We start from the raw sequence: 9,396 nt of genomic DNA, 5'->3' as shown, positions 1-9,396 counted from the left end.
GGAACTCAATAAGTTGAGGGTGGAACAAACCAGACTGAAGCTTAAAAAGCAACAGCTGGATTTGGATAGACAGTCTTTTGAACTAGAGAGGGAAAGACAGAAGCTGGGTTTAGAAACCCATGATGGCAGCAGCAGTATTCCCCATAGTCATCCTGCAAAAGAGCATGATTCCAGGAATCTGCACAAGATAGTTCCCCCTTATAAGGAGGGGGATGACATTAACAAGTGGTTTGCTGCACTTGAGAGGGCCTGTGCTGTACAGGATGTCCCTCAAAGGCAGTGGGCTGCTATCCTATGGCTATCATTTAGTGGAAAAGGTAGGGATAGGCTCCTTACTGTGAAAGAAAGTGATGCCAATAATTTTACAGTTCTTAAGAATGCACTCCTGGATGGTTCTGGCTTAACCACTGAACAATACAGGATAAAGTTCAGAGAGACCAAAAAGGAGTCTTCACAAGACTGGATTGATTTAATTGACCATTCAGTGAAGGCCTTGGAGGGGTGGTTACATGGCAGTAAAGTTACTGATTATGACAGCCTGTATAACTTGATCCTGAGAGAGCATATTCTTAATAATTGTGTGTCTGATTTGTTGCACCAGTACTTGGTGGACTCTGATCTGACCTCTCCCCAAAAATTGGGAAAGAAGGCAGACAAATGGGTCAGAACAAGGGTGAACAGAAAAGTTCATACAGGGGGTGACAAAGAGAACACTAAGAAGAAAGATGGTGAAAAATCTCAAGATAAGCATGGGGATAAGGGTAAAACCAAAGATCCCACTTCAAATCTTAAACACTCTTCAAGGGGTGGGGATAAAACAAATTCTTCCTCTTCTTCTCAACCTACACAATTTAAAAAGCCTTGGTGCTTTGTGTGTAAAAATAGAGACCATAGGCCAGGGGATAAGTCCTGTCCAGGTAAACCCCCTGAGCCTACCACCACTAATACATCAAGCTCTAGTGCCCCTAGCAGTAGTGGTACTAGTGGTGGGACTGCTGGCAACAGTCAAGTTAAGGGTGTAGTTGGGTTCACTTATGGGTCCATAGTAGAAACTGGGGTAGTCAGTCCCAAGACAGTTTCTGTCACACCTAGTGGCATTGGCCTTGCCACACTGGCTGCTTGTCCCCTTACAATGGATAAGTACAGGCAGACAGTTTCAATACATGGTGTTGAGGCCTTGGCCTACAGGGACACAGGTGCCAGTATCACTTTGGTGACTGAAAACCTAGTGCATCCTGAACAACACATCATTGGACAACAGTATAAGATTATTGATGGCCATAACTCCACTAAGTTTCTTCCCTTAGCTATAATTCAGTTTAATTGGGGTGGAGTTACTGGCCCTAAGCAGGTGGTGGTATCACCTAGCTTACCTGTAGACTGTCTCTTAGGTAATGACCTAGAGGCCTCAGGTTGGGCTGATGTAGAGTTTTATGCCCATGCAGCCATGCTGGGCATCCCTGAGGAATTGTTCCCTCTCATTTCTACTGAAATGAAAAAGCAAAGGAGAGAAGGCCTGAAAACTCAGGATTCCTCTCCAACAACAGGTAAAAAGGGTATCACGGTATCCCCTAACCACCCTACCATTCAGGATACCATTCCTGTGGTGGGAGAAACCTCTCCTGGGGTGGCACCTGTTCCAAGGGAGGCATCAGCTAGCAAAGCTGGACTCCCTGAGGTAGAAGTACCTCTCTGTGGGATAACTAACATTGGTGACAAAAAGAGCACCATATTAGTTAACATGGAGCATCCCTCCAACCCTCCCAGAGAAACTTTAGTGCAGAAACTCTGCACTGCCTCACAACACTTAGGACAGCATCCCTGCCCTAGTGTGGAGCTCATAGGACAGCATCCCTGCCCTGCTCCAACTCAAGAGAAACAGCATCCCTGTTCTCTCTTCCAGCCATATGGACAAAGTGTTTGCCCAGCTATGGCTTTACTGAGACAGCATTCCTGTCTGGCATTTCCATCATTACAAATAGGTTCAGTGGATAATTCCCACTGCTCTAAACTAAAACTTACTGATAGAAACTCTGAAATTACATCTTCACATTGTTGCTTAGCTTAAAAACTTCAAACAAGGTGGTTTACATCCCCACAGGGAAGTAACCATATAGTGGATGATAAAGGGAGTAACCAGTCTATTGCAGAGCTACTCTCTACCTATCACCACTTAGACAATAAAGTCTCAACTGGCCAAGGTTAGCCTTATTGTCCTTCGTTTGGGGGGGGTTGTGTGAGAAACTAGCCTCTTTCTAGCCTTGTTACCCCCACTTTTGGCCTGTTTGTGAGTGTATGTCAGGGTGTTTTCACTGTCTCACTGGGATCCTGCTAGCCAGGGCCCAGTGCTCATAGTGAAAACCCTAGGTTTTCAGTATGTTTGTTATGTGTCACTGGGACCCTGCTAGTCAGGATCCCAGTGCTCATAAGTTTGTGGCCTATATGTATGTGTTCCCTGTGTGGTGCCTCACTGTCTCACTGAGGCTCTGCTAACCAGAACCTCAGTGGTTATGCTCTCTCATTTCTTTCAAACCCTGAGGTAGAAGTACCTCTCTGTGGGATAACTAACATTGGTGACAAAAAGAGCACCATGTTAGTTAACATGGAGCATCCCTCCAACCCGCCCAGAGAAACTTTAGTGCAGAAACTCTGCACTGCCTCACAACACTTAGGACAGCATCCCTGCAACCCCAATACCCTGGGTACCTCAGTACCATATACTAGGGAATTATAAGGGTGTTCCAGAAGGCCAATGTAAATTGGTAAAATTGGTCACTAGCCTGTTAGTGACAATTTGAAAGAAATGAGAGAGCATAACCACTGAGGTTCTTGTTAGCAGAGCCTCAGTGAGACAGTTAGGCACCACACAGGGAACACATACATATAGGCCACAAACTTATGAGCACTGGGATCCTGACTAGCAGGGTCCCAGTGACACATAACAAACATTCTGAAAACCTAGGGTTTTCACTATGAGCACTGGGCCCTGGCTAGCAGGATCCCAGTGAGACAGTGAAAACACCCTGACATACACTCACAAACAGGCCAAAAGTGGGGGTAACAAGGCTAGAAAGAGGCTACTTTCTCACACAACCCCCCCCCCAAACGAAGGACAATAAGGCTAACCATGGCCAGTTGAGACTTTATTGTCTAAGTGGTGATAGGTAGAGAGTAGCTCTGCAATAGACTGGTTACTCCCTTTATCATCCACTATATGGTTACTTCCCTGTGGGGATGTAAACCACCTTGTTTGAAGTTTTTAAGCTAAGCAACAATGTGAAGATGTAATTTCAGAGTTTCTATCAGTAAGTTTTAGTTTAGAGCAGTGGGAATTATCCACTGAACCTATTTGTAATGATGGAAATGCCAGACAGGGATGCTGTCTCAGAAAAGCCATAGCTGGGCAAAAACTTTGTCCATATGGCTGGAAGAGAGAACAGGGATGCTGTTTCTCTTGGGTTGGAGCAGGGCAGGGATGCTGTCCTATCAGCTCCACACTAGGGCAGGGATGCTGTCCTAAGTGTTGTGAGGCAGTGCAGAGTTTCTGCACTAAAGTTTCTCTGGGAGGGTTGGAGGGATGCTCCATGTTAACTAAAATGGTGCTCTTTTTCTCACCAATGTTAGTTATCCCACAGAGAGGTACTTCCACCTCAGGGAGTACAGTTTTGCCAACTGATGATTCCCTTGGAACAGGTGCCACCCCAGGAGAGGTTTCTCCCACCACAGGAATGGTATCCTGAATGGTAGGGTTGTTAGGGGATACTGTGATACCCTTTTTTTTACCTGTTGATGGAGAGGGTTCCTGAGTTTTCAGGCCTTCTCTCCTTTGCTTTTTCATTTCAGTAGAAATGAGAGGGAACAATTCCTCAGGGATGCCCAGCATGGCTGCATGGGCATAAAACTCTACATCAGCCCAACCTGAGGCCTCTAGGTCATTACCTAAGAGACAGTCTACAGGTAAGCTAGGTGATACCACCACCTGCTTAGGGCCAGTAACTCCACCCCAACTAAACTGAATTATAGCTAAGGGAAGAAACTTAGTGGAGTTATGGACATCAATAATCTTATACTGTTGTCCAATGATGTGTTGTTCAGGAGGCACTAGGTTTTCAGTCACCAAAGTGAAACTGGCACCTGTGTCCCTGTAGGCCAAGGCCTCAACACCATTTATTGAAACTGTCTGCCTGTACTTATCCATTGTAAGGGGACAAGCAGCCAGTGTGGCAAGGCCAATGCCACTAGGTGTGACAGAAACTGTCTTGGGACTGATTACATCAGTTTCCACTATGGACCCATAAGTGAACCAAACTACACCCTTTGCTTGACTGTTGCCAGCAGTCCCACCACTAGTACCACTACTGCTAGGGGCACTAGAGCTTGATGTATTAGTGGTGGTAGGCTCAGGGGGTTTACCTGGACAGGACTTTTCCCCTGGCCTATGGCCTCTGTTTTTACACACAAAGCACCAAGGCTTTTTAATGTGTGCAGGTTGGGAAGAAGAGGAAGAATTTGTTTTATCCCCACCCTCTGAAGAGTGTTTAAGATTTGAAGTGGGATCTTTGGTTTTACCCTTATCCCCATGCTTATCTTGAGATTTTTCACCATCTTTCTTCTTATTGCCATCTTTGTCACCCCCTGTATGAACTTTTCTGTTCACCCTTGTTCTGACCCATTTGTCTGCCTTCTTTCCCAATTCTTGGGGAGAGGTCAGATCAGAGTCTACCAGGTACTGGTGCAACAAATCAGACACACAATTATTAAGTATATGCTCTCTCAGGATTGTGTTATACAGGCTTTCATAATCAGTAACTTTACTGCCATGTAACCACCCCTCCAAGGCCTTCACTGAATGGTCAATGAAATCAACCCAGTCTTGTGAAGACTCCTTTTTGGTCTCTCTGAACTTTATCCTGTACTGTTCAGTGGTTAAGCCATAACCATCCAGGAGTGCATTCTTAAGAACTGTAAAAATTATTAGCATCATTTTCTTTCACAGTAAGGAGCCTATCCCTACCTTTTCCACAAATGATAGCCATAGGATAGCAGCCCACTGCCTTTGAGGGACATCCTGTACAACACAGGCCCTCTCAAGTGCAGCAAACCACTTGTTAATGTCATCCCCCTCCTTATAAGGGGGAACTATCTTGTGCAGATTCCTGGAATCATGCTCTTTTGCAGGATGACTATGGGGAATACTGCTGCTGCCACCATGGGTATCTAAACCCAACTTCTGTCTTTCCTTCTCTAATTCAAAAGACTGTCTATCCAAATCCAGCTGTTGCTTTTTAAGCTTCAGTCTGGTTTGTTCCACCCTCAACTTATTGAGTTCCCTCTCTAACATTCTGTCATCAGGGTTGGTGGGAGGGACATTTCTAGAAACAGAGCTATGATGGGAATGAACAGAAGGAGACCTGTCCCTTACAGGAGCCACCCTAACAGCTTGGTTTACAGAAACATTACTACCAGTATGGTGAGAATATATGCTTTTGCTATGATGTGAGACAACACTATTTCTATGGTGTGGCTCATCATCATTACCATCTATGCTAGACTGTCTAGTAATGGGCAGGCTAGGAAGTTTCTTTCCTGAATCTTTTCCTGGGTGAGTCCCTGAATCAGATTGGGAACTATTAGGTACTTTTTCAACAGATGGGGCACCTATGGCCTTATCCTGTTCTCTAAGCATGTTAAGTAACAGTTCCAAGGAAGGATTCTTCCCTACACTCAAACCTCTCTCTATACAGAGACTCCTTGCTCTTTTCCAGCTAAGGTTGTCATACGCAAGTTTGGACAGATCAACACTTTGGCCTGTGCCAGACATTTTTAGAGAGAGTTAAAGTGATAGAAAAAGAGAAAAAAGTTTTCAGAACTTTTTGGAAAGACAGAAAAAACGTTTTAAACTTTTAAGAACTTTTTTGAAAGTTTAGGAGTACTTTTCAGCACTTAGAAAAGAGTGAAAAGAGGAAATGCAAAACTTTTTGGCTATGTGTATATACACTGACCTTGTTTTGTATATTTTTCTCTTATGAAAAGTACAACGACAAGAGTGGTAAGTAGTCTCAAGCACTTATCCCACCACTGCACAACCAATGTAGGAGGCTGGACTGGCTTGTAGTGAGTACCAAGGGGCACAAAGGATTTCCGCCGGAAGTGCACAGGGGCCGGAGTAGCTTGCAAAGTCGCGGTTCCCAGCAATGCAGCCCAGCGAGGTGAGGCAAGGACTTACCTCCACCAAACTTGGACTGAAGAGTCACTGGACTGTGGGGGTCACTTGGACAGAGTCGCTGGATTCGAGGGACCTCGCTCGTCGTGCTGAGAGGAGACCCAAGGGACCGGTAATGCAGCTTTTTGGTGCCTGCGGTTGCAGGGGGAAGATTCCGTCGACCCACGGGAGATTTCTTCGGAGCTTCTGGTGCAGAGAGGAGGCAGGCTACCCCCACAGCATGCACAAGCAGGAAAACAGTCGAGAAGGCGGCAGGATCAGCGTTACAGAGTTGCAGTAGTCGTCTTTGCTACTATGTTGCAGGTTTGCAGGCTTCCAGCGCGGTCAGCGGTCGTTTCCTTATCAGAAGGTGAAGAGGGAGATGCAGAGGAACTCGGATGAGCTCTTGCATTCGTTATCTAAAGTTTCCCCAGAGACAGAGACCCTAAATAGCCAGAAAAGAGGGTTTGGCTACCTAGGAGAGAGGAGAGGCTACTAACACCTGAAGGAGCCTATCAGAAGGAGTCTCTGACGTCACCTGGTGGCACTGGCCACTCAGAGCAGTCCAGTGTGCCAGCAGCACCTCTGTTTCCAAGATGGCAGAGGTCTGGAGCACACTGGAGGAGCTCTGGACACCTCCCAGGGGAGGTGCAGGTCAGGGGAGTGGTCACTCCCCTTTCCTTTGTCCAGTTTCGCGCCAGAGCAGGGGCTAAGGGGTCCCTGAACCGGTGTAGACTGGCTTATGCAGAATTGGGCACATCTGTGCCCAACAAAGCATTTCCAGAGGCTGGGGGAGGCTACTCCTCCCCTGCCTTCACACCATTTTCCAAAGGGAGAGGGTGTTACACCCTCTCTCAGAGGAAGTTCTTTGTTCTGCCATCCTGGGCCAGGCCTGGCTGGACCCCAGGAGGGCAGATGCCTGTCTGAGGGGTTGGCAGCAGCTGCAGTGAAACCCCAGGAAGGGCAGTTTGGCAGTACCAGGGTCTGTGCTACAGACCACTGGGACCATGGGATTGTGCCAACTATGCCAGGATGGCATAGAGGGGGCAATTCCATGATCATAGACATGTTACATGGCCATATTCGGAGTTACCATTGTGAAGCTACATATAGGTAGTGACCTATATGTAGTGCACGCGTGTAATGGTGTCCCCGCACTCACAAAGTTCAGGGAATTGGTTCTGAACAATGTGGGGGCACCTTGGCTAGTGCCAGGGTGCCCTCACACTAAGTAACTTTGCACCCAACCTTTACCAGGTAAAGGTTAGACATATAGGTGACTTATAAGTTACTTAAGTGCAGTGTAAAATGGCTGTGAAATAACGTGGACGTTATTTCACTCAGGCTGCAGTGGCAGGCCTGTGTAAGAATTGTCAGAGCTCCCTATGGGTGGCAAAAGAAATGCTGCAGCCCATAGGGATCTCCTGGAACCCCAATACCCTAGGTACCTTAGTACCATATACTAGGGAATTATAAGGGTGTTCCAGTAAGCCAATGTAAATTGGTAAAATTGGTCACTAGCCTGTTAGTGACAATTTAAAAGTAATGAGAGAGCATAACCACTGAGGTTCTGGTTAGCAGAGCCTCATTGAGACAGTTAGGCACCACACAGGGAACACATACATACACACCTATGAGCACTGGGGCCCTGTGTGAGAGGGTCCCAGTGACACATACATATAGGCCACAACCTTATGAGCACTGGGGTCCTGACTAGCAGGGTCCCAGTGACACATAACAAACATACTGAAAACATAGTGTTTTCACTATGAGCACTGGGGCCTAGCCATCAGGATCCCAGTGAGACAGTGAAAACAGTGACAAACATCCTGACATACACTCACAAACAGGCCAAAAGTGGGGGTAACAAGGCTAGAAAGAGGCTACTTTCTCACACTAACCTTTACCTGGTAAAGGTTAGGTGCAAAGTTACTTAGTGTGAGGGCACCCTGGCACTAGCCAAGGTGCCCCCACATTGTTCAGAGCCAACTCCCTGAACTTTGTGAGTGCGGGGACACCATTACACGCGTGCACTACATATAGGTCACTACCTATATGTAGCTTCACAATGGTAACTCCAAATATGGCCATGTAACATGTCTAAGATCATGGAATTGACCCCTCTATGCCATCCTGGCATTGTTGGCACAATTCGATGATCCCAGTGGTCTGTAGCACAGACCCTGGTACTGCCAAACTGCCTTTCCTGGGGTTTCACTGCAGCTGCTGCCAACCCCTCAGACAGGTTTCTGCCCCCCTGGGGTCAAGCCAGGCTTGTCCCAGGATGGCAGAACAAAGGACTTCCTCTGAGAGAGGGTATTACACCCTCTCCCTTTGGAAAATGGTGTGAAGGTAGGGGAGGAGTAGCCTCCCCCAGCCTCTGGAAATGCTTTCTTGGGCACAGATGTGCCCAATTCTGCATAAGCCAGTCTACACCGGTTCAGGGACCCCTTAGCCCTGCTCTGGCGCGAAACTGGACAAAGGAAAGGGGAGTGACCACTCCCCTGACCTGCACCTCCCCTGGGAGGTGTCCAGAGCTCCTCCAGTGTGCTCCAGACCTCTGCCATCTTGGAAACAGAGGTGCTGCTGGCACACTGGACTGCTCTGAGTGGCCAGTGTCACCAGGTGACGTCAGAGACTCCTTCTGATAGGCTCCTTCAGGTGTTAGTAGCCTATCCTCTCTCCTAGGTAGCCAAACCCTCTTTTCTGGCTATTTAGGGTCTCTGTCTCTGGGGAAACTTTAGATAACGAATGCAAGAGCTCATCAGAGTTCCTCTGCATCTCTCTCTTCACCTTCTGCCAAGGAATCGACTGCTGACCGCGCTGGAAGCCTGCAACACTGCAACAAAGTAGCAAAGACGACTACTGCAACTCTGTAACGCTGATCCTGCCGCCTTCTCGACTGTTTTCCTGGTGGTGCATGCTGTGGGGGTAGTCTGCCTCCTCTCTGCACTAGAAGCTCAGAAGAAATCTCCCGTGGGTCGACGGAATCTTCCCCCTGCAACCGCAGGCACCAAAAAGCTGCATTACCGGTCCCTTGGGTCTCCTCTCAGCACGATGAGCGAGGTCCCTCGAATCCAGCAACTGTGTCCAAGTGGCCCACACAGTCCAGTGACTCTTCAGTCCAAGGTTGGTGGAGGTAAGTCCTTGCCTCACCTCGCTAGCCTGCATTGCTGGGAACCGCGACTTTTGCA

Source organism: Pleurodeles waltl, chromosome 1_2 (genome assembly GCF_031143425.1).
Source record: "Pleurodeles waltl isolate 20211129_DDA chromosome 1_2, aPleWal1.hap1.20221129, whole genome shotgun sequence".
Lineage (NCBI taxonomy): Eukaryota > Metazoa > Chordata > Amphibia > Caudata > Salamandridae > Pleurodeles > Pleurodeles waltl.
The sequence above is the reverse complement of the archived record's forward strand: the minus strand, read 5'-3'. Positions refer to the sequence as shown.